We start from the raw sequence: 23,554 nt of genomic DNA, 5'->3' as shown, positions 1-23,554 counted from the left end.
GAGAAGTACCAGGTGGAAGAAAGATGGCAAACTCACTGCTGCCAATGCCCTGGAAACCATCTTCTGGAGCTAATGGGGACAAGGAGCAAAAGGAGTCAAGAAGGAAAACTCAGGAAGACTCAGTGGTCAGGCCCCAGTCCTAGAAAGCTGAGAAATAGGATGAAATTAGCAGGTTAGATTACCTCTTACAGTATTTTCTCAAAATAAGAAATAGAATCACCTATTGTTCACCTTTGTTTTAACACTAAAAATAACCCCACTATAGCTAACACTAGCTAACGAATATTAACCAACAGATATCAATATTTGGAGCCTCAAAAGCTATTATTTACAGTTATAATCCTTTGTTTCTAATTTCCTCATCCTTCCTGGCCCCTTTCTTTCATAAAGCATCCTCTACTGTTTGGTCCTGTTCCAGAACCACGCTAGTGCCTACAGCAGAGGTCACTCATGCAAACGCCTCCAGGGGTCAGTTAGACAGACAATCTCTAATGTTTAAATGGAAGCAACTACTTTTTAAACACTATATGAGCCAAACTCTGGCCTATAAGAGTTTTCTATTGAGGTACCAGTTTTACAGAATAACCTAAGGTAAAGATATTTCCTTGTTTTTGTTTCCCTTTGGGTACTAATACAACCAGAAATTACATTTATGAATTGACTTTTTCAAAGGTCTGAGTATTATTTAAGTTCTCAGATAGGTTTTGTCTCAATATAGAAGCTCTTCCTTTTCACAGATATAAAGGGAGGGGACTCTTCTGGACAAATGCAGGGAAACAGCCTATCTTTCTTTACTCCTCTGCTTCTTCAAGTCTATCCCCTCCTCTCTTCTTCTTTCCTTTAAAAAAAAAAAAAAAAGAGGTCTCAACTGGAATGCAGTGGTCTGTTCATAGCTCACTGCAGCCTCAACTCCTGGGCTCGCATAAGTGATCCTCCTGCCTCAGCCTCCCAAAGTGCTGGGATTACAGGTGTGAGCCACTGTGCCCAGCCTTCTTTCCCTTTTAACCCAACTTTCCTGAGTCTGAGGAACTGACTCCATCTGTAACAAGCCGATGCCTATAAACAAAATAGTGGAATTCCACTACCTCTTCCTTTCCTCTCTCAGTAGAAATGTTATGATATCTGCTAACGAGGTTGCCTAGACAATAGGTCCACATCTCACCAGTCTCATGTAAATTAACAACCATCTCTAAGGCATTTATGAAGCAGTTCATTGGGTAGATACTTATATTACACAAACATTCAACTATGCTTGACCACTTTAGACAGAAAACAAAGACTGATAAGACTTAAACTCTGAGGTTGAGGTTACAGAGCAGTGAAACAGCACCTGGTTTCAGGGGAGATTCTCATCATGCCTTCAGTTAGATGGTGTTAACATGTGATTTAAACGGCTCTGTACCTTTTAAAGGGTCAAGGGCCTTTCGGAGATCAGATTAAAGTAACTGGCTCTCTCCCCAGAAAAAAATGACATTCACACAAATTTGCAGGCAACTTCAAAGGATTCATGGGTCTCCTGAAATTCAACCATTTACCCTGAAATTAACAATCTCTGACTTACATGGATCAGTATAATACATTTATGTGAGGAAATGAAATACGTGGCATCATAATTTTGAGGATTTGGAGTTAAATAACAACATTAGGGAAATGTAAGGAAAGCTGGCTTTCTTTCCTTATCCTTCTCTCTCGAGGGCTGCCAGAGTCTCAAAACTGTATGCTCTCTGCAAATGAAATACTGCACTCTCTGCAAGACTTACAGAAAGTGACAATCTCATCTCTGAATTTCAACGCCCTTAGTATTTAATTATTTCCTCTATGCGGTTAGTAGCTTGTTTTCTCCACATTATCCAGATGATGGCTTTGGAAGGCAGACTATTGGAGATCCAGAAAACCACATATCCCAATTTAATTTCCTTGTGAAAATCAAAGAGCTCACTCTGCTGAAGAGTTGAAAGAGGCTGAGGGGTCACTGCCTTCCCCCAGGGTGCTGGTTCAGCCAGTACTCAAGAAGTGTAATGTAAATACTCAGTATGAGGCAACAGGGCATACCAATTTGTTTTTCAATCTATTTTATTTCAGTTCAAAGCATCATTGCGGACAGACAGTCCAAGAAAACAAGCCACACTTGCGTTACACTCAGTCTTCCTCAATCTCCAAAAGCAGGTGAGTATTGCCAAAGTGTGGCTCGTTTTCCTAGACTGCCTGTCTGCAATGATGCTTTGAACTGAAATAAAATAGATTGAAAAACAAATTGGTATGCCCTGGCTCTTCTTGCAGTTTCATATTATCCTTCAAAGCTAGCGTTAGCACCTGCTCTTTATTGGAACCCAACAGATGCAAATCACAGAGTAAAACTGTAATACTTTAGATGCAAAGGTCCCACCCAAACCTAAAACAGCAATTTAATTCAGGCGTGTTAACATTGCACTAACATGCCACTCTCTGTCCAGTTCTTTGCTACGTTTGCAGGGTTGGATTGTGTCTTCCGATGACATGTGCAATATGGTTACCGGGGAGAGTTTAGAGTGACACTTGCCATGCTGTTCTTCTTACACAGTTCCCTTGATTTATTATTGCTTCTAATTTCTTACGTTTATGAACCCAAACATTATCCTATTTTTTACTTACTCAAAAAGCCTACCATTTGCTTCAAAGCATTCCATACTGTTTTAGGGTACGTGACATTATTTTGAAAACTTTTGGAGGAAACTTGAAATCATTTGCAAACAAATTTTTAAATTGCCACCAACTAAAAGAAGTCTAACATTTGTTTAGAATGCCTTAAGAGAATAAATACACCTTTGATGGAGGAACACAAGTAGTTTCCAACTTAAAACACTAAAATGCTGAAAAGTGTTCTGCATAGACAGCTGTACAATTTGGCTTTAAAAAAATTAGATGCCATTTGGAGAAGTTCTTCTCCAAGCAGAAACACTAAGAAAAACAAGATCTGCTCCCCTCTTTCCGGAGATAAAAAGTAGTGGGCTTCTATTTTTAATTGGATCCCCCATTCTTAATTTTGTCTGTAATGTATTTCTGGACTTTTGTTATTAGTTAGCACTTTATAAAGTTTCCATTTGGAGCTAAATTTGGTTATTCAGCAATATGTGTAACAACAATAAAAAGAAAATACCATAGCTATGAATACAGTTTCTCTTATTTAATCTGCACAACCCTTTGAGGAGGCACCATCATTCACATTTTCCAGATGAGATAACTAATCTGTAACTTGCCCTTGGGCATGCAGTTCTCTCAGTAGTAGCTGGTTCAGGGCCAGGGACTGAGCACAGGAGTGAACCACAGCAGTGATTCCCTTTGAGTTCTCCAACATCTCAAGTTGTTACCCACCTTAGTCTCCTAACCTGCTGAAAAGTTCTTCCTCCCAGCTTCGTCTCTCCCTTTCCCCTTATTGCTAGCCTAGTTCCTTAACACTCAACAAGTTTCAGCTTAAACTACCTTTCTTAAGACAGGTTTTCCCTGATCACCCAGATAAAAAGTGAGTCTCCCAGGTTAGTGTCTCTCTCTCGGTGCTGTTTTATTTCCTTTAGAGCGTTGCCACAATTTGGAATAACTTTGTTATTTCTTTACTGTCTTGATACTAGGCTTTAGCTTCCAGAACAGAGCCCCAGGTCCATCTTGCTCACTCTGGTAATCATAGGACCTAGACAGTGGTGCTTGGTACACGGAGACACTAAAATATTTGTTTGAGGTTGGGCGCAGTGGCTCACGCCTATAATCCCAGCACTTTGGGAGGCCGAGGCGGGCAGATCATTTGAGGTCAAGAGTTCAAGACCAGCCTGACCAACATGGTGAAACCCCATTTCTACTAAAAATACAAAAAAATTAGCTGGGCATGGTGGCATATGCCTGTAGTCCCAGCTATTCTGGATGTTGAGGCAGGAGAATCACTTGAACCTGGGAGGCAGAGGTTGCAGTGAGCCGAGATTGCACCACTGCACTCCAGCCTGGGCAACAGAGTGAGACTCCATCTCAAAAAAACAAAGAAAAGAAAAGAAAAGAAAAACTTGTTCAATGAATGACTTGGATTTGTTTACTTAGTATTTACCTGCAAACACCAGGTTATAGGTACTGGCTAGCAGCTGAGGATACAACAGGTAAGGTGTGGTCCCCGCCCTTAAGGACCTCCTAAACTAGTAGGAAAGACAAAAAACAGATGAAACAATACAGGGTGGCGAGTGTGATCAGATTAGCTTCAGCTCCCAGCTGAATGCATTAGCTATGTAACCTCGAACATTTCTTCTCCGTGAGTTTGTTTCCTCTATGTGTAAAATGGTAATACTAATACTACTTATGTCATAGTATTGGTGTGAGGATTAAATGATAGTCCATATAAATAAAGCACTTAGCACGGTACCTAGCACAAAATAATCACTCAATAAATAGCAACTACTAATTTTACTATGATGATGCTATTACAGCTGTATTCGAAATTATATTTGTCTACTTGTATACCACTTGTCCAAGCCCCATACAGAATTTAAATTCCATGGAAGCGCAGAAATCGTGTTTGTCTTGTTCACCACTGTATTTCCAGGAATTTGAAACGTCTCTGGTACACAGTAAGTCTTCAACAAACACTAACTGATTAATGAATGCATGCGTACATGCACGCGGTGTTCTGAAACTGTTTGTTAAATCGCTGATGAATAGCCAAGTTTGGGGACTACTGACATAGAAGAAAAGTGTTTATATTAGAAAGGAGGGGCAGAAGTTTGATGCTTTAGCTAAGTAAAAAAAAAAAAAATTGCACTTTGAGATTGTAATTAAATCTCCATTAACCATACAAAGATCTGGGTACAATTCCAGGGAAGAGCCAACAATTCCAGGTAGAAAAGACATGAAAGAATAAAATCCAAACAGTTTGACCAACGCCATCAGGCAGGGGGCTCCCCGGGACGGGCTCAGTTTCGCAGCCCTATAACCTAGTACACCTATAAATATCTTAACCGCTCAGAACCAACTTCTTCCTCTTTTGTAAAATGGAAATACCATACTTACTTATAAAGCGTGGTCATAAAGTACAACAACACTTGTATGAATATAAATAAAGCACCTGGTTCATTGTAGCACTAGCTGCATGGTATCACTGCTATTCAAAGCAGGAGAAACTCTGAATAGTAAGACCAGAAGGGAAGCCAGAGTGTTTGTCAACTAAAGCGCTCTAGGTGCATCTCGAAGTTTTAACTCGTTTCCCCCTCCAGGAGAAGGGACGAGAGGAATAGCTGGATGACAACACTGATCCAATCTACTTGTGTTTAGGGCAGGCGTCAGCAGACGTTTGCTGTAAGGGACCAGAAAGAGTTTTGGCTTTGTGAGCCAGCCGATTAAAGCCAAGCAACGGCTGCGCAACTACTCAACTCTGCCCTCTTGGCAGGAAAGCAGCCATAGACAATACATCAACGATGAACATGGCCGTGTTCCAATAAAACTTCATTTATGGACTTGATTTCACAGAACTTTCTCAAATTACATGAAATATTCTTCCCCCCAACCATTTGAAAATGTAAACAAAGACCGAGAGGGGAAGAGAGAAGAGGGGGATGGATTAGGCCCAAGGCCGTAGTCTGCTGACGCCCGGCGAAGGGACCTGAAGGGAGGGGGAGTGAGACAGCGACAAGAGGCCTCCGGACGTGCCGAGAGGGAGGTGCGGGGCGACAACAGGCCCCAGGCGGTGTGAGGCCCGGCCTGGCGCCCTGAGTGGGTCCTCGCGGTCTCTCTCCTCTGCATTCTACAGCAGACCCTGCGCTAGGGATGCAGGCCGCCCCTGGCGGGGGCACGTCCGGGGTGTACGTGAGGCGGCTGTGACTCGGCAGAGTCCCGCGGGTTCGCCACGCGGAAGGGTCTGTGTACACCCCTCACTTAGGGCGCAACCGGGCCTCCGCTGCAAAAAGGGTCTCCACGCGGAGTCCCAGCCCCGTTTCTATGGTTACCTGTTCAGCACCGATTCAAACTGCCGTTCTTTATTGACAGCGCCATAGAGGACACGAACACTCCTGCCCGAAGGGAACAATAAAGCTTTCGCCATTCAACAGCGCCGGAGACGCCAGAAGGCGGCCATCTTGAGGCCGGCGCGCAATGGGTATCAGAGGGGAGGGGGCAGCCCGACCTGCCCCGCGCGCCGCGGTCACGTGCTGGGGGCGGGGTATGCGTCACGCGCTCGCTCTCCACCAATGCTAGGACCGCGGGGCCGGCCGGTTGCTAGGCCGGTTCTCTGACCTCTAATCTTGGCCACGCCCTCTTTCCCTCCCCACACTTCCTAAGGAAAGTTTTTTTCTTCTTTTTTTTGAGACGGGAGTTTCGTTCTTGTTTCCCAGGCGAGTGTAGTGGCGCGATCTCGCCTCACTGCATCCTCCGCCTCCCAGGTTCAAGCGATTCTCCTGCCTTAGCCTCCCCAGTAGCTGGGATTACAGGCGCGCGCCACCACGCCCGGCTAATTTTTTTTCTCTGCTATTTTAGTAGAGATCGGATGTCACCATGTTGGCTAGGCTGGTCTCGAACTCCTGAGCTCAGATGATCCGACTGCCTCGGCCTCCCAAAGTGCTGGGATTACAGGCGTGAGCCACCATGCCCGGCCCTAGGGAAAGTTGTAATGGAGCTCCGCAGTCTCTCGCTTGGGCAGCTCTAGGGTTAGGATTTTGTTTCAAAGGATGGCAAGGAAGTGAACACAAAAGGCTTCGTTTTTCCAAAACAACACATTCACGTGCGAGATGGAGAGGCAACCTGAGCCGCGTCCCCAGTGTCCCACTCTTTGTGGGAGAGGCTTGGCGCCGGTGGGGTGCGGTGGGCTGAAGGTGTCCTGGAGGCATCTTGATCCTGCCTCTCGCACCTCCCAATTTTGGGATTTAGGGGCTTAGGGGATTTAGCCCTAGCTTTTCTTTTGCTCATTTTCCTTCTCACACACTATGCGTTCCTCGTTGAAGCGTCCCCTTGCCACCTTCCTTACACAAACATTTAAATCAGATCCAGCAGTATCATACTGAGTCACCTCCGCGCTGGCCCACTGAACACAGTCACCCTGTCACTGACATGCAGCCACTTTTTCTATCCCTGCCAGTTACGCACCCAAATCCAGCCGTCTTAGTGCAATGTCTAGCTTCCTCTGTGGTTATAGCTGTTCCATTCGCAATGTCAATATTCAGTCGTTCCGAGAGCTGTCTCTGGCAGACTGACTCACCCCATCACCGTTTTACATCACAAATTCAATCTACTGGGCAGAACTGTCACTTGCATAGTTGCTGTCTCCCGGTCGATCATATTTACTGTCACTGTCTGACATGCAGCTACTGTCAATGACCATAAACTTCAAACGGTTCTGTTCAAAATAGCACTCTTTGCCCAGCTATTGCCCTTTCTGTTGTTTTCACTGTCATTGTCATGCAGCCACTTTCTCTGCCACACAGTCAAGCCAGTATTTAACAGGCCCCTTCAGGGTACACAGTTGTCCTCATACCCTTGTGCCCAATTAGTCACTTTCACTATTATACTCATGTCACTGTTACATTCAGGGTCAGATTTACTGTAGCTGATATTCAGTCACTTTTGTAGTCACTGGAACCATGCCTATGGCTGTTGTGTCTCCTAAGCCCTCATTTCCACCAGCCTCACATTCTCTTTTAGTGGGAACATAGGATTGCTAGATTTAGCAAACAAACACCTAGAAGGGTGCTTGGCATATAGCAGGTACTCCAGAAATATTTATCGAGTTAATGGGATTACAGGCGTGAGTCGTGGGCCCAGTGGCTCATGCCCGTAATCCCAACATTTTGGGAGGCCGAGTTGGGCGGATCAGCTGAGGTCAGGAGTTCAAGACCAGCCTGGTCAACATGGCAAAACCCCGTTTCTACTGAAAATAGAAAAATTACCTGGGCATGGTGGCAGGTGCCTGTAATCCCAGTTACTCAGGATACTGAGGCAGGAGAATCGCTTGAACCCGGGAGGCAGAGGTTGGAGTGAGCTGAGATCACGCCACTGTACTCCAGCCTGGGCAACAAGAGCAAGACTTCGTCTCAAAAAAAAAGAGAAGTATTTATCAAATTAATGGATTTTAAAAAACAGTATCATTGCCAGTGTGCTGTATGTGAATGCAGATGCCCTGAAGCTCAGGAGTCTCAATAGGAATAAGTTTTCAGGCACCATCTGTCCCTCCTGTTCCACTTAACAAGACTTCAAATACTATAGGGACTAAACAGAGAGAGCAAAGGAAAAGTGGTCACCAAGTGTACTCAATTATTGGGACAGCAGTGACAAAAAAGAGGCTTTCTATAATTTTTTTAATTTTAAAAAATGAATATATGTTTATTATAAAATATTTAGAAAATATGGAAAGGAATCTTTCCCTCGGGGGATTGTTTTAGACATCTCCCAACACACCCCACACACATACTCACAGTCAATGGATCAATGACTGCAGTTTCCCCATCACCATTTACTTAAGGTTTTGCTTTAACAGAAATTCTCATGGGGCTGACTTGCCTACAGTTCGTGAAGAATGACATAGGGTCATGGAGAGCAATGGCTCTGGCTTCTGGCTGGTCATGGTGTGGAAGAATAAGAAGACAATGGCTAGACCTTCTAGACCTTCTAAGGGCCTCCTCTCCTCACAGAGCTTCGACAGCTGCGGAGAAATAACTTCTGCTTCCCAATCACCGGAAGGACCCAAACCTTGACTTTGACGGGGAGGGTTGAGAACTTTTCAACTCTTTTCTACTTTGGAAAAGAGTGTTCCCATGCCACCACCCTGTGTAAGATGCCCAAGGTGCCTCTACTAAACTGCCAGTTATTTCCAGAGTGACTACTATATGCCAAGAACACTGAAGTCAACAAAACATGTTCCTGGCTGTAGTAAGAAATAACAACCGGCCGGGCGTGGTGGCTCACACCTGTAATCCCAGCACTTTGGGAGGCCAAGGTGGGTAGATCTTGAGGTCAGGAGTTCAAGACCAGCCTGGCCAACATGGTGAAACCCCATCTCTACTAAAAATACAAAAAAAAATTAGTTGGGCATGGTGGTGCAGGCTTGTAACCCCAGCTACTCAGGAGGCTGAGGCAAGAGAATTGCTTGAACTCAAGAGGCGGGGGTTGCAGTGAGCCGAAATCACGCCACTGCACTTCAGTCTGGACGACGGGGCAAAACTCTGTCTCAAAAAAAAAAAATTTTTTTTAAAGAAAAAAAGAAATAACACAACCACCACGACTTCTCCTGCTAATAATAGCAATCATTTATCTCACTCTTTCTGCCAAGTACCATGCCAAGCCCTTTAATTAAATTATCTCACTTAATTCTTGTAACCACCTAATGAAGTAGGTAACATTTTTACCCCATGTTATACAGGAGGAAACAGACTCAGGGGGTAAATAATTTGCTCAAAGAAACACAGCTACTAAATAGTAGAGTTAGGGTTTAAACCTAGGAGGTCTGACTCCGGAGTCTGCACTTTTTTTCAACCTCTGGTAATAACTTTTGGGTTTTACAAAATAAATGTGTTTATTATAAAGAATTCAAGGATTACAGAAAAACACAAAAGAAAGAGTAAAACAAAATCGCTGTAAATCCTACCACTGAGCAGCAACATATCATTATAGATGAGAATTTCTCCCAACTCTGGGCATATTTACATGGGTTGATAGGGAGATAATCACGATAATAATGACAGCTTCATGCAATAAGCACTATGTGCTGGACATTGTTCTAAGTGCTTTCCATGAATTAACACATTTAATTTATTCCAAGAGAGATAGATCGACATAATTTTATTAAAATGAACTCATTTGACATATTCAGGGTTCACATCAGCAGCCAACCACCTGGTGATGTTTTTCCCCAAAGCTGGTTCTTTCCTCAGTTTTGCTGTCTTCTCTCCACATTCCAATCAAATCCTATGCCCAGAGTCCTTGGGCTGCAAAAGCTAAGTCTTTAAATAGCACCCTCTGCACAGCTGCTGTCCGGTCAAATGTCTCTGCTGTTCCCCAAGGCAGTGGTGTTATTTGTGGAAGTGAAGTTTGCTGGAGGCTCGACATATGCTTTTTATTTGTTCGAGTAGGTGTCTGGGCCTTGGCATTCTCTTTCCTGGCTTTCTAAGTGTTAGAATTTCACTACCTTTTCTCCAGTCCAAATGAAGCTCAGTCTTCAGCTCTTCCCCAGTGGATACCAGACAGTCTCAGATGAGGCTGCTGTTGGAATTTGCCAAATGACTCAGAAAGGTCAACTGCCTGCCTGCTCATCCATCCCAGATGACAAATGCTGAGGAGGAGGGAGACTGCCTTGCTCCAGTGGGGCTGCCCAGACAACAGTAGCACTTCTGCGGGCCTGACCCTATGAATCCCTTGCCTTGGTTGTCCCTAAGGCAAAAGGCACTCACATTTAGAAGGATGGAATCATTTCCACTGAGATGGCTCACAGGCCCGTTGTATTTACCTGATCCAAAACTGGAGTGATGATTTCCCAGCCAAGCCTGTTTCTCCCCTCAGGCTTTCTAGCTCCGAGAAGATAGCTCACCTGCCATTCTCTGCCTACTTGCTCAGGTCGGACACCTGGAAATTGTCACAGACATTTCTCTCTCTAACCCTCAACCACTCACCAAGTCTTTTTTTTTTTTTTTTGAGACGGAGTCTTGCTCTGTTGCCCAGGCTGGAGTGCAGTGGCGCAATCTCAGCTCACTGCAAGTTCTGCCTCCTGTGTTCACGCCATTCTCCTGCCTCAGGCTCCCAAGTAGCTGGGACTACAGGCGCCCGCCACCACGCCGGGCTAATTTTTGTGTGTGTGTATTTTTTAGTAGAGACGGGGTTTCACCGTGTTAGCCAGGATGGTCTCGATCTCCTGACCTTGTGATCCACCTGCCTTGGCCTCCCAAAGTGTTGGGATTACAGGCATGAGCCACCGCACCCGGCCTACCACTCACCAAGTCTTGATTTCACCTCTGATATACTCTGTCCATGTCCACAGCCAAAGTCCAAATGACCTTTACCTCTTAACTGCTCTACTACCCTCCCCCTGCAACCACTTTTCATATCCTTTACAATGTTCTGCGTGTAAGCAAGGCAACATGATCTTTCATTTCCTTTAGAATCAACTTTACCACGGTATAATTTACATATAAAAATGTACTCATTAAAAATGGAATTTTGGGAAATATATGCACCTGTGTAACCATTACCGACCAGATGAAGAAATAGAACTTTTTTTTTTTTTGAGATTAAGGTCTTGCTCTGTCACCCAGGCTGGAGTGCAGTGACACTATCATGGCTCACTGCAGCCTCGACTTCCTGGGTACAAGTTATCCTCCTGCCTCATACCCCTGAGTAGCTGGGACTACAGGTGCATGTCACCATGCCCAGCTAATTTTTGTATTTTTAGTAGAGATGGGATTTTGCCATGTTGCCCAGGCTGGTCTCAAACTCCTGAACTCAAGGGGTCTGCCTGCCTCGGCCTCCCAAAGTACTGGGGTTACACAGGCGTGAGCCACCGTGACCAGCCTCTAACCTATATGATTTTCCTTCTCTCTAAAGAATTTCTTTTCACCTTTCTTGCAAGTCAGGTCTCCTGGCAACAAATACCCTCAATTTTTGTTCGCCTGAAAAAGTCTTTATTTTTTCTTTACTTTTGAAGAGTAATTCCACAGGGTACACAATCCTAGTTTGGTGGAGTTTTACCTCAACGCTTTCAATATTTCTCTTCGTTTTCTTCTCGCTTGCATGGTTGCTGGAGAACCTTCATGGAGAAGTTAGATGTAATTCTTGTCTTTGCTCCTCTGTAGGTAAGGTTTTATTTTTCTGTGGCTTCTTACAAGATTTCTTCATCTTTCGTTTTTCTAAACTTTGAAAATGATATGGTTAGGTAGATTTTTTTTTTTTTTTTTTTTTTTTTGAGACGGAGTCTCGCTCTTTCACCCAGGCTGGAGTGCAGTGGTCCTATCTCAGCTTACTGCAAGCTCCACCTCCCGGGTTCATGCCATTCTCCTGCCTCAGCCTCCCAAGTAGTTAGGACTACAGGCACCTGCCACCGTGCCCAGCTAATTTTTTGTATTTTTAGTAGAGACGGAATTTCACCTTGTTCGCCAGGATGGTCTCGATCTCCTGACCTCGTAATCCACCCACCTCGGCCTCCCGAAGTGCTGGGATTACAGGCATGAGCCACCGCGCCCGGCCTGAGTTTTTGTTCTTTTGCATTTATCATACCTGGTGTTCTCTGAGCTTCTGTGATCTGTGGTTCGACGTCTGAAATTCACTTGGGAGATGATCTGTGGTTCAATGACTGACATTAATTTGGGAAATTATCAGTTATTCTTGTTTCAAATATTTATTCTGTTCCTTTCTTTCTTCTTCTGACATTCCCATTACATATGTTACACCTTTTGCAGTTGTCTCACAGTTCCAGGACATTCTGTTTTGTTTTTCTCAGTCTTTTTTTCTCATTTTTTTTTTTTTTCAGTTTTGGAGGCTTCTACTGACATATCCTTAAGCTCAGAGATTCTTTCCCCAGCCATGTTCAGTGTATTATAATAAGCGTATCAAAGGCATTCTCCATTTCTGTCACAGTGTTTTTATCTCTAGCGTTTCTTACTGAGTCTTTCTTAGAGTTTCCATCTCTTTATTTACATTTCCACCTGTTCTTGCATGCTGTCTCCTTTATCTATTAGATCTCTTAGGGTGTTAATTCAAAGTTGCTTAAAATCCCTGGTCTGATAATTCCAACATCCCTACCCAATGGGGCTGGTTCTGATGCTTGCTTTGTCTCTTTAAATCATATGTTGTTGTGTTGTAGTTGTTTTGGTTTTTTGTTTTCCATTTTTTCCCCCCTTTTTTTGAGATGGAGTCTTGCGCTGTTGCCCAGGCTGGAGTGCAGTGGTGTGATCTCAGCTCACCGCAATCTCCACCTCCCAGGTTCAAGCAATTCTCCTGCCTCAGCCTCCCGAGTAGCTGGGACGACCGGTGTGTACCACCATGCCCAGCTAATTTTGTATTTTTAGTAGGGATGGGGTTTCACCAGGTTGGCCAGGCTGGTCTTGAACTCCTGACCTCATGATCCGCCCGCCTCGGCCTCCCAAAGTGCTGGGATTACAGGCGTGAGCCATCGCGCCCAGCTGGTTTTTTGTATATTGCCTTTTGGTATGCCTTGTATTTTTTTCTTGACAGCCAGACATAGTGTACTGGGTAAATAAGATCTTCTGTAAATAGGCCTTTAGTGATGTGGTGGTAAGGTGAGAGGATATGGGAAGTGTTCTCCAGTCCTATGATTAGGGCCCAGTCTTTTGGTGAGCCTGTGCCCCTGGACTGTGAACTTTACAAGTGCTTCTCAGTGTTTACCCCGACTTAGGTAGGGCAGGATGGCCTCAGTGGGCTTCCACATGGAAAGCCAGAGGGGGTTAGAGTTGGATTCGTCCCTCTTCCCAGATAGGCTGGTCTTTGGAAAAACCTGTACATCAAAAATAAAATTCTAACCCCCAAAATTGGCTGAATGTGTTATAGTAGGTAGTTAATCAGACACGAGCAGGGCAGGCGATGGTCTCCCCAACCAGAAATGTTGGGCAACTATGTTAGCCCTAGGAAATGTATCCAAGTCAGACAGCACCAAAATATGTTAGCACTAAGGAATGTATCTAAATCACATGGCACCAAAGGACGTTAGCAGCGGTGAGTTTGGGTCTGCAGCAACCTCAATTCTTGCCTCCTCAGAAGAAAGAATTTGACCAAAGGGCATAAGGCAGAGTGAGAGACCAAGGCAAGTTTTAGAGCAGGAGTGGAAGTTTACCAAAGAGTTTTAGAGCAGGAAGGAAAGGAAGTAAAGTATAATTGGAAGTGGACCAAGCAGGTGATTTGAGAGATTCAAATACGTAGTTTGACCTTTGACTTGGGATTTTTATAGAGCAGCATACTCCTGGGGAGTTGTGTTTCTTCTCCTCTAATTCTTCCTTTGGGGTGGGCTGTCTGCATGAGCAGTGGCCTGCCAGCACTTGGGAGGGGAGCATGCACAGTGAGGCACAGTGAGTTTACTGAAGTCGTACGCATGCTCACTTGAGGCATTCTTCCCTTACCAGTCAAGTGTTCCTAGAAGATCGTCTATTAACACCAGTTAAACTCCACCATTTTGCCTCTTAGTACACATGCTTGAACCCACTCACCAGACTCCTGAGATCTTATTGGGAAGCTGCTGATCACCAGTTTCAGGTTTTTTCTATAGGGAGACTGCCTTTCCTTGGTAACACTTTGACCAATTATTATTTTATTTTATTTTGAGACAGAATCTCTCTCTGTCACCCAGGCTGGAGTGGCAAGATCTCAGCTCACTGTAACCTCCGACTCCTGGGATCAAGTGATTCTCCTGGCTCAGCCTCCCAAGTAGCTGGGACTACAGGTGCCCACCACCACACCCGGCTAATTTTTTGTATTTTTTTTAGTAGAGATGAGTTTTCGCATGTTTGCCAGGCTGGTCTCAAACTCCTGACCTCAAGTGATCCACTTGCCATGGCCTCCCAGAGTGCTGGGATTACAGGCATGAGCCACCATATCCAGCGACCAATTATTATTTTAGAGAGACAGTGTAACAACAACCTGACCATTACCTGATGGTCACCTAACATTCCTGGTGGAGGAGTCCCTCTCCTGCCCTGCTTATGTCTGACTACCTACTGGAACAAATGGACTCCCATTCTTGGTCAAGGGAATCCCAAAGAAACCTAAAAAACTAGTTCAAGTCATGACGGGAAGGGAGGTTGGACATGCCTCGTTATACACCCTACCTTTGGAGTTTATACACTACTGATCAGCATTAACATTAAAATAGAGATCATAAGACTGACAAAACAGACTGTAGCAATAAAATACCAAATTCCAACCTGACATCACATGACAGATAGCAGGCCCTGAAGGAAATCAAAGTATTTTACCCCAAAATATATTTCTTTGACATATTTTGAAGTGGCCTTGCAAAGCTGTCTCTTGCGGGGGAAATTTGCATTCTATAGAGAATCTTCTTCTCTTTCTAGGTCTTTTCCGGATCCAGGAGAGATTTAAGTAAGAGTCTGACACCTTTTAAGATCCGAAAAGAGACATTTACCATCTATTCTCTCTGAAGCCTGCTACTTAGGGGGTTCATCTGCATAACAAGAACAACTACCCTTATCTTAACTCAAGCATTTTTTTCTGCTGACTTCAACTCTTTAGATAAAGCTTAACTCTTTCAACCAATTGCTAACCAGAAACTCTTTGAATCCACCTATCACCTGTAAGGCCCCTGCCCCTGCTTCGAGATGTTCCGCCTTTCTGGACCGAAAGAATGTATATCTTACATATGTCGATTTATGTCTTTGCCTGTGGCTTCTGTCTCCCTAAAATGAATAAACCAAGCTGTAATCCAATCACCTTGGGCACATGTTCTTAGGACCTTTTGAGACTACCCTGGGCCATGGTCACTCATATTTGGCTCAGAATAAATCTCTTTATATATTTTATAGTATTTGGCTTTTATCATCAACAAACCCCAGCAGGTTAGATTCGGTTTAAATAATTTTCGTTGAGACTTTGTTAGAAAGAGAACATAACGTTCTGGAGTATTTTGAAATGATTCTTTTTTCTCCTTCCCCTTTTGGAAGCATGAGGAGATTTTTCTCAGATATTCGCTCTGAGAACCTGACTAGAGCTCCAGGAGATAAAACTCACAAAACTGTGTGAACCTCCAGATTAAATAAAACTGGAAGATGTAGTAATTATAAATAGTTATGCACCCAATTACACACCATCAAAATATATAATAAAGCAAAAATGGACAGAATTGAAGGGAGAACGACATAGTTCTTCAATACAGTTGGAGACTTTACTACCCCACTCTCAACAATGGGTAGAACAACCATATAGGAGATAAGAACACAATAAACCAACTAGATCTTGTTAGGGACAAGCTGCCCCAGGACCCTCCACCTCCATCCAATGCAGCTGACCCTTACCTGAATACTCTGAATACTCTGCAGCTGCATTCCTGGACCTTTATCTAGGTGCTACAACAAGGTCACCAGACTTGCTTACAGCCCTCCAGGTGGCATGGGGGAGGTCACAAGAAACATGGATAAACCTAAGTTACACCCTCTTGTAAATTCCTATATTGTAAGCAGGTCACAAGATGATATTTGGTAAAGTTAACCAACAAACAACCCCAGAGTCTCTCTCTCCCATAGGAACCCCTCATTTTGTAAGCTCACGGCTGCCTCCTCTGACTGTGGTGGAGCAGCCCAGCACGTTAATAAACTTTCTTGCCTGACTTTGGGTCTCTCTCTTTCTCTCGTCCTTTCTCTCGGCTAACCTTACAGATCTAACAGAAATATATAGAATAGTCTACACAACAACTGCACACACATTCTTCTCATGTGCACATGAGACATTTTCCAGGATAGATTATATGTTAGGCCAAAAAGTAAATCTCAATAGACTTAAAAAGATAGAGATCATACAAAGTATCTTCTCCTACCATAATGGAATGAAGTCAGAAGTTACTAACAGAAGTAAAAGTGGAAAATGCACAAATTTGTGGAGATTAAACAACACATTCTTAAACAACTAATGAATCAAAGAAAAAATCAGAAGAGAAATTAGAAAACACTTAGAGAAGAATAAAAATGAAAACACAATATACCCAAACTTGTGTAATATAGCAAAAGCAGTTGTAAGAGGTAAATTTATGGGTATAAATGCTTACATTAAAAAACAATAAAGATCTAAAATCAACAACTTACCTTCACAACTTAAGGAACTAGAAAAAGAAGAACAAACTAAACTCAAAGCTAGCAAAGAAAGCAAATAATAATGGCCAGGCACAGTGGCTCATGTCTGTAATCCCAGCATTCTGGGAGGCTGAGGTGGGCAGATCATCTGAGGTCAGGAGTTTGAGACCAGCCTGACCAACATGGTGAAACCCTGTCTCTACCAAAAATACAAAAATCAGCTGGGTGTGGTGGTTTAGGCCTGTAATCCTAGCAACTTGGGAGGCTGAGGCAGGAGAATCACTTGAACCCAGGAGGCGGAGGTTGCAGTGAGCTGAGATCACACCACTGCACTCCAGCCTGGGTAACAAGAGCATGACTCTGTCTCAAAAAAAAAAAAAGAAAGAAAAAGAAAGAAAGAAAGCAAATAATAAAGACTAAAGCCGAGATAAACAAGAGAGAACAGAAAAGTAATAGGAAAAAAAACCCAAAACTTAGTTCTTTGAGAAGAACAAAAGTGACAAATCTTTAGCTAGACAGACTAAGAATAAAAGAGGATACTCAAATTACTAAAATCAGAAATGAAGATAGGGACATTACTACTAATTCTAGAGAAATAAAATGGAGTATAAGAGAGTACTACAAACAATTGTATACCAACAGATTGGATAACCTAGATGAAATGTGTAAATTCCCAGAAACACCAAGCCTACCAAGATGAAATCACAAAGAAATTGAAAATCTGAACACACCTATAATCAGTAAGGAGATTGAATCAGTAATCAAAAATATCCTGACAAAGAAAAGCCCTGGACCAAATGGTTTTACAGGTGAATTTACCAAACATTAAAAGAACAACTAATACCAATTCTTTTCAAAATTTTCCAGAAAATTGAGGAGTAGGAAACACTTCCCGACTCATTCATTGAAACCAGCATGACCCTGATACCAAAGCCAGACAAGGGCACTACAAGAAAAAGAAAACTATAGACCAATATCTATTATGAACATTAATATAAAAATATTTCTTAAAATACTAGCAAACCAAATTCAGCAGCATAGTAAAAGGATTATACACAATGACCAAGTGAGATTTACTTCTGGAACGCAAGGATAGTTCAACATACAAAGCTTGATCCATGTAATATACCACATTAACAGAATGAAGGAAAGAAAACCACATGATCATCTCAGTTGATCATCTAAAAAAGCATTTGACAAAACACAACACCCTTTCATGAATTAAAAAAACACTCAACAAGCTAGGAATAGAAAGGAACTACCTCAACACAATAAAAGTCATATATAAAAAATGCACAGCAAACCTCATACTCAGCAGTGAAAGACTGAAAGCTTTTCCTTAGGATCAGGAACAAGACAAGGATCTCCACTTTTACCACTTCTGTTCAACATAGTATTAGAAGTTGTACTTGTTTTGTTTTTGCTTTGGAGACTGGGATCTTGCTATTTTTCCCAGGCTGGACTCAAACTTCTGGGCTCAAGCAATTCTCTTGCCTCAGCCTCCCACGTAGCTGGGACTACAGGCATGCCACCTCATCCAGCTTAGTATTAGAAGTTTTAGCCAGAGCAATTAGGCAAGAAGAAAAAATAAAAGGCATTCAAATTGGAAAGGAAGAAGTAAAATTATCTCTATTTGCAGGTGATATGATCTTACATGTAGAAAACTGTAAAGATTCCACCAAAAAAACTTGTTAGAGCTAATAAATGAATTTAACAAAGTGGAATGATCCAAAGTCAACACACAAAAATCAGTTGTATTTCTATATGTTAACAATGAACATCTGAAAAGGAAATTACAAAAACAGTTCCATTTATGATAGTGTCAAAAAGAATAAAATAATTTGGAATTAACCAAGGAGATGAAAGACTTTACAATGGATACTATAAAACATTACTGAAAGAAATTAAAGAAGACGTAAATAAATGAAAACACATCCCATGTTCATGGATTGGAAGACAGTATTGCTAAGATGTTAATGTTACCAAAAGCTATCTATGGATTCAATACAATCCCTATCAAAATACCAATGACATTTTTTGCAAAAATAGAAAAAAAAACACATTCTAAAATTTATATGGAATATTAATGATCTCCAAATAGCCAAAACAATCTTAAAAAAGAACAGTGCTGGAGGATTCATGCTTCCTCATTTCAAAACTTACTACAGAGCTACAGTAATCAAAACAGTGTGGTACTGGCATAAAGAAAGACACAAAGACTAATGGAGTAGAATAAAGAGCTTAGAAATAAATGTTCCCCATATATGGTCCAATAATTTTTGACAAGGCACCAAGGCCATTCAATGAGGAAATAATAGTTTCTTTTCAGCAAGTGGTGCTGGGAAAACTACATACGAAAGAATAAAGTTGGACCCTGGTTTAACACCATATACAAAAATTAATTCAAAATGAATTGAAGACATAAATGTAAGACCTAAACTATAAAACTCTTAGAAGAAAACATGAAGCAAAAGCTTTGCAACATTGATTTGGTTTCTTGAATATGATGGCAAAGGCACAGACAATAAAAGAAAAAATAGACAAATTGGACTTCACAAAAAATTAAAAATGTTGTGCCTGAAAAAAATAGTAATAGGGAAACCCATGGAATGAAAGAACACATTTATAAATCATATATCAGATAAAGGATTAATATCTAGAATATATAGAGAACTCTTAAAACTCAACAACAAAAAGAAGTCCCAATTTAAAAATGGGCAAATGATGCAGGCCAGATGTGGTGGCTCATGCCTGTAATCCCAGCACTTTGGGAGGCCAAGGTGGGTGGATCAAAAGATCAGGAGTTCGAGACCAGCCTGGCCAATATGGTGAAACCCTGTCTGTCTCTACTAAAAATACAAAAATTAGCCAGACATGGTGGTGAACACCTGTGGTCCCAGCTACTAGGGAGGCTGAGACAGGTGAAGCACTTGAACCTGGGAGGTGGAGGTTGCAGTGAGCTGAGATCATGCCACTGCACTCCAGCTTGGGTGACAGAGCAAGACTCCATCTCAAAAAATAAATAAAATAAAATAAAATAAAATAAAATAAAATAAAAATGGGCAAAAGACTTGAATATTTCTCTAAAGAAGATATACAAATGGCCAATAAGCACATGAAAAGATGCTCAACATTAATAATCATTAGGAAAATGCAAATCAAAACTTCAATGAGATACCCTGTCAACACTCATTAGGACAGCTGCTATAAAACAAAAAACCAGAAACTAGTAAGTGTTGGCAAGGATGTGGAGAAACTGGAATCCTTGTGCACTGTTGTTGGTAGTGTAAAACAGTACACTTGCTGTGGAAAACAGTATGGTGGTTCCTCAAAAAGTTAAAAATAGGATTACCATACAATCCAGCAATTCCACTTCTGGGTGCATACTCCAAAATTGAAAGCAGGGTCTCAAAGAGATATTTGTACACCCATGTTCATAACAACATTATTCACAATACATAAAGCATTAAAGCAACTCTAAGTGTTCATTGACTGATGAATAGATAGCAAAATGTCATATATAGATACAATGGACTATATTATTCAATATTAAAAAGGAAATAAATTCTGCAATATGCTACAATGGGGATGAACTTTGAAGACATTAAGCTAAGTGAAATAAGCCAATCACAAAGAAACAAATATGATTCTACTAATATAAAATACCTAGAATAGTCAAACTTACAGAGACAGAAGGTAGAATAGTGGTTGCCAGTGGCTGGAGGGAGAGGGATATGGGAGTTATTGTTTAATGGGGATAGAGTTTTTTTTTTTTTTTTTGAGACTTTGTGATCTCGGCTTACCACAACCTCTGCCTCCTGAGTTCAAGCGATTCTCCTGCCTCAGCCTCCCAAGTAGCTGGGATTACAGGCATGAGCCACCACACCCAGCCAGAGTTTTGGTTTTACAAGACGAAAAGAGTTATGGAAATGGATGGTGGTGATGGTTGCACAAAATTTTGGTTGTATTTCATAACACTAACTGTGCACTTGAAAGTAGTTAAGACGGTAAATTTTGGCCACGCACAGTGGCTCACACCTGTAATCCCAGCACTTTGGGAGGCTAAGGTGGGCGAATCACCTGAGGTCAGAAGTTCGAGACCAGCCTGACCAATAGGGTGAAACCCCGTTTCTACTAAAAATACAAAAATCAGCCAGGTGTGGTGGCACGTGCCTGTAGTTCAGCTACTTGGGAGGCTGAGACTAGAGAATTGCTTGAACCTGGAAGGCAGAGGTTGCAGTGAGCTAAGATTTTGCCACTGCACTCCAGCCTCCAGCCTGGGCAACAGAGTGAGACTCCATCTCAAAAAAAAAAAAAAAAAAAAAAAAAAAAAAAAAAAGATGATAAGTTTTATGGTATTTTATTTTGCCACAATAAAAAAATTGAAACAACAACAAAAAAAGGTATGTGCACTCCTCCAACATGACTGGGTCCCTGGAGTTTTTCTCTCTCAAACTTGTGTACATTGAGCCTCCAGCAATTCATCAGCCACAGTTCAGGCTTCCTTATCCAGCATTAGTTTCCATAGAGGTTTATTACACTCTGGTAAATTATGATTTCTGTATCCACCTGTCTGTTTCTCCAATTCTGGGGCAGTAATTTGCCCTATGACCTCACTTCTCTACAAATCTAGGAGTTCTTGACGTTTAGTTTGTTTGGCTTTTACTTATTGTTAGGATGGAGTGGCAACTTTCAAGTTTCTTACATGACAGCTTGGAAACTAGACACCCTAGAACATTTTCATCACCTGCAAAAGTTCCCTTGTACTCTTTCCCAGTTCAACACACTCCCTCCCACTCTGGACTTGCCCATCTTCCCATCTCTCCAATCCTCATCTCCCAACAACCACTGATTTGCTTTCTGTCCCTAGAGATGACTTGCTAGAATTTCCATATTCAGAATTTCTAGAGATGAAATTTTAGAATATGTTAACATATGTTACATGTTATATAACACTACATATTATATATGTAATATATATGGAATTCTAACATATCCTAGAATTTCATATCAGCAAAATTATTGAATTTCATATCAGCAAAATTATATAATATGTAGTGTTTTGTGCCTGGCTTCTTTCACTCAGCATAATGTAGTTGAGATGTTTTCATATCGTTACATTTATCAGTTTTGTTTCTTTTAATTATTGGGTCCACTGATAGGGATATACCACAATTTGTGTATTCATTCACCTGTGTGAATGTATGAATTTGTGTGTTTCCAGCTTCAGGTATTATGAATAAAGTTTATGAATAAAGTTCATGAGTATTTATTTATGTGTAAGTCTTTGTGTGAACATATGTTTTCATTTCTCTTGTGTAAACACTTAGGAATGTGAAGCCTAGGTCATATGAATCCAGGAGGCAGAGGTGTTTATGCACTTTTATAAGAAATTACCAAACAGTTCTCCAAAGTGGTTGTATCATTTATACTTCCATCATCAACATGCAAGAGTTCCAGTTACTCTACATCCTCATCAACAGTTGGTGTTGTCAGTTATGATTCTTCTGCCTCAGCCTCCCAAGTAGCTGGGATTACAGGCACCCACCACCACGCCCGGCTAATTTTGTAGTTTTTTTTTTTTTTTTTTTTTTTTTTTTTTTAGTAAAGATGGGGTTTCACTATACTGGCCAGGCTGATCTCTAACTCCTGACCTCAGGTGATATCCAAAATATATTTTGGATTCAAGTCCTTTGTCATATGTATGTATTATGAATATTTCAGTCTGTATTACAAATATTTTCGTCTTTGTAAGGTATCATTCAAAAGCAGACATTTTTAACTGTGATGAAATTTAACTTATCAATTTTTTTCTTTTAGGAAGAAAATTATTGTCACAGTATTTCTGCTTCATTGGGAAACCCTGGTGCATTTCTCCTAAAATTAGGAGAAACACATGGATGCCCACTCTCACTACTGTTCTTTAACATCAAATTGAAGGTATTATTCTGTACACTCCAAGAAAAATGAGAGATAACGGATTATATAACTAGAAAGGCCTAAAGAATCGGCTGAAGAACCTAATACAATGAGAGAGAGAGAGAGAGATGTGGGGGAAGGAAAAAGGAGTAAAAGGTGCTAAGATAAGGTGGAGATGGAATATTAAACAAATATACAGAAACCAGTTAGAAGAGAAAAATGGAATAAAAGACTGCATTTACAATAGCAAGGAAAGATAAAATACCAATGTATATACTTCAAAATATTAGTGAAGGATAAGCTGGGCACAGTGGCTCATGCCTGTAATCCCAGTACTTTGGGAGGCCAAGGCGGGAGGATCACTTGAGCTCAGGAGTTCAAAATCAGCCTGGACAACGTAGTGAGACCCAATCTCTATAAAAAATACAAAAATTAGCTGGGCATGGTGGTGGGTGCCTGTAGTCCCAGTTATTCAGGAGGCCGAGGTGGGAGGATCAGGGAGGTAGAGGTCGCAGTAAGCAGAGATCACACCACTGTACTCCAGCCTGGGTGACAGAGTAAGACACTGTCTAAAAAAAAAAAAAAAAAATTAATGAAGGATAAAACAAAAAACTCGAGCAAATGGAAACACATACCATTTCTTGAAGCAAGAAAGGTAAACATCATAAAAATGTTAACTCCCAGCAAACATACCAACACTTTTTTTTTTTTTTCTGAAACTGGAGAAACTGATTATCAAGTTCAAATGGAAAAATAAGCAACAAAGAATATGGAGAGCCAGCTCTGCCAGATATTAAACTATATCTTAAAGCTTCAACAGTTAGAATAGTGAATAATTAGCACATAAACAGACAAACAAATAGAACAAAAAGAAAGCCCAGAAATACATCAAAATATATACA

The 23,554-nt window shown here is 41.6% G+C and overlaps 2 protein-coding genes across 7 annotated transcripts in view; both read right to left on the bottom strand.

Moving 5' to 3' along the window:
• ZBTB40 (zinc finger and BTB domain containing 40) overlaps positions 1-6,108 on the bottom strand; it is a 79,824-nt gene extending 73,716 nt beyond the window's left edge. The window contains exon 1 of one of the 2 annotated variants that reach the window (XM_050790170.1): positions 5,955-6,108. The gene's annotated coding sequence lies outside the window, so the exon portion shown is untranslated. The remainder of the gene's footprint in view (positions 1-5,954) is intronic. The other variant, XM_050790155.1, reaches the window with a different exon arrangement.
• The window catches only part of C1QA (complement C1q A chain), a 431,051-nt gene that overhangs the window by 183,031 nt on the left and 224,466 nt on the right, over positions 1-23,554 (bottom strand). The gene's annotated exons all lie outside the window — the stretch shown is intronic.

The sequence above is a fragment of the Macaca thibetana genome, chromosome 1 (assembly GCF_024542745.1).
Source record: "Macaca thibetana thibetana isolate TM-01 chromosome 1, ASM2454274v1, whole genome shotgun sequence".
NCBI classification, from domain to species: Eukaryota; Metazoa; Chordata; class Mammalia; order Primates; family Cercopithecidae; genus Macaca; species Macaca thibetana.
This window is presented reverse-complemented; position numbering and strand designations above follow the sequence as displayed.